The sequence below is a fragment of the Trichechus manatus genome, unplaced genomic scaffold (assembly GCF_000243295.1).
Source record: "Trichechus manatus latirostris isolate Lorelei unplaced genomic scaffold, TriManLat1.0 scaffold00108, whole genome shotgun sequence".
Classification (NCBI taxonomy): domain Eukaryota; kingdom Metazoa; phylum Chordata; class Mammalia; order Sirenia; family Trichechidae; genus Trichechus; species Trichechus manatus.
In genome coordinates this window covers 9,739,662-9,741,300 of record NW_004444044.1, presented here as the reverse complement: position 1 = coordinate 9,741,300, position 1,639 = coordinate 9,739,662, and positions in this window count along the sequence as shown.

Genomic DNA, 1,639 nt, shown 5'->3' with positions numbered 1-1,639 from the left:
TTGAGTAGTACTTGTACAATCTCTTCTCTGAATGTTTTGTAGAATTGTCCAGTGAAGCCATCTGGGCCAGGGCTTTTTTTTGTTGGGAATTTTTTTTATTACCTTTTCAATCTCTTCTCTTGTTATGGGTCTGTTCAGATTTTCAACATCACTTTGTGACAGTTTGATTAGGAGTAGTTTTTCTAGGAATTTATCCATTTCCTCTAGGTTTTCTAATTTGTTGGAGTATAGTTTTTCATAATACACTGTTATGATCCTTTTTATTTCCTTTAGGTCTGTTGTAATGTCCCCCTTTTCATTTCTTATTTGGGTTATTTGCATCCTCTTCTGTTTTTTTCTTTTTTCTTTTGTCAGTCTGGCCAGTAGTTTGTCGATTCTTTCAAAGAACCAACTTTTGGTTTTGTTGATTCTTTCTATTTTTTTTTCTAGTCTCTATTTTATTTATTTTTGCTCTGATCTTTATTATTTCCTTTCTTCTGGTCGCTGGGGGCTTTTTTTTTGCTGTTCTCTTTCTATTTGTTTGAGTGGTGTAGTTAATGTTTTGATTTTGTCCCTTTCTTCTTTTTTGATGTGTGCATCTATTGCTATAAATTGTCCTCAGAATGCCTTTGCTGTGTCCCAAAGGTTTTGGTATGATGTGTTTTCATTCTAGGAATTTTTTGATTCCATCTAGGATTTCTTCTATTACCCTGTGGTTTGTAAGCAGGGTGATATTCAGTTTCCAAGTAGGTGATTATTTTTTTTTCTAGCTCTTTCTTTTGTTAATTTTTACCTTGATGATGTCATGCTCAGAGAAGATACTTTGTGTTATCTCAGCATTTTGGTTCTTGTTGAGGATTGCTCTGTGGCCTAAGATGTGGTCTATTCTGGAGAGCATTCCATGTTCACTGGAAAAGAATGTGTACTTTGCAGCTGTTGGTTGCAGTGTTCTATGTAGGTCTATGAGGTCAAGTTGGCTGATTGTGCCCTTTATGTCTTCTGTATCTTTGTTGTGTTTCTTTTTAGCTGTTCTGTACTTTACTGAGAGTGATGTGTTGAAGTCTGTTATTATACTGTGGAAATGTCAATTTCAATTTTCAGTGCTGTTAGAGTTTGTTTTATGTATTTTGCAGCCCTGTCATTGGGTGCATAGGTGTTTATTATGGTTATGTCTTCATGATAAATCGTCTCCTTAATCATTATATAGTGTCCTTCTTTTATGGTGGATTTTGTTCTAAAGTCCATTTTAATTGAGATTAGTACTGCCATTCCTGCTCTTTTTTGGTAGTTGTTTGCTTGATATATTTTTTCCCAACCTTTGATTTTTAATAAATTTACATCTTTGTTTCTAACGTGTGTCTCCTGTAGACAGCATATTGATGGATCCTGTTGTTTTATCCATTCTGTCACTCTTCATCTCTTTATGAGTGTATTTAGACCATTGATATTCAGTGTAATTATTGATAGATGTGAGTTTATTGCTATTTTGTGGTGCTTTTTTTTTTGTGGTGCTGACGTTTTCTTTGTTCTTCTTACTCTCCTGTGCTGAATTACTTTTGTTTGTGGATTTTTTTTCATTTCTTTTGTTTTTGTAGGTTTTGTTTTTACTGAGACTTTATGTTTTTCCTCTTTATGTTGATGAGTAGGTTTGTTAAATTTT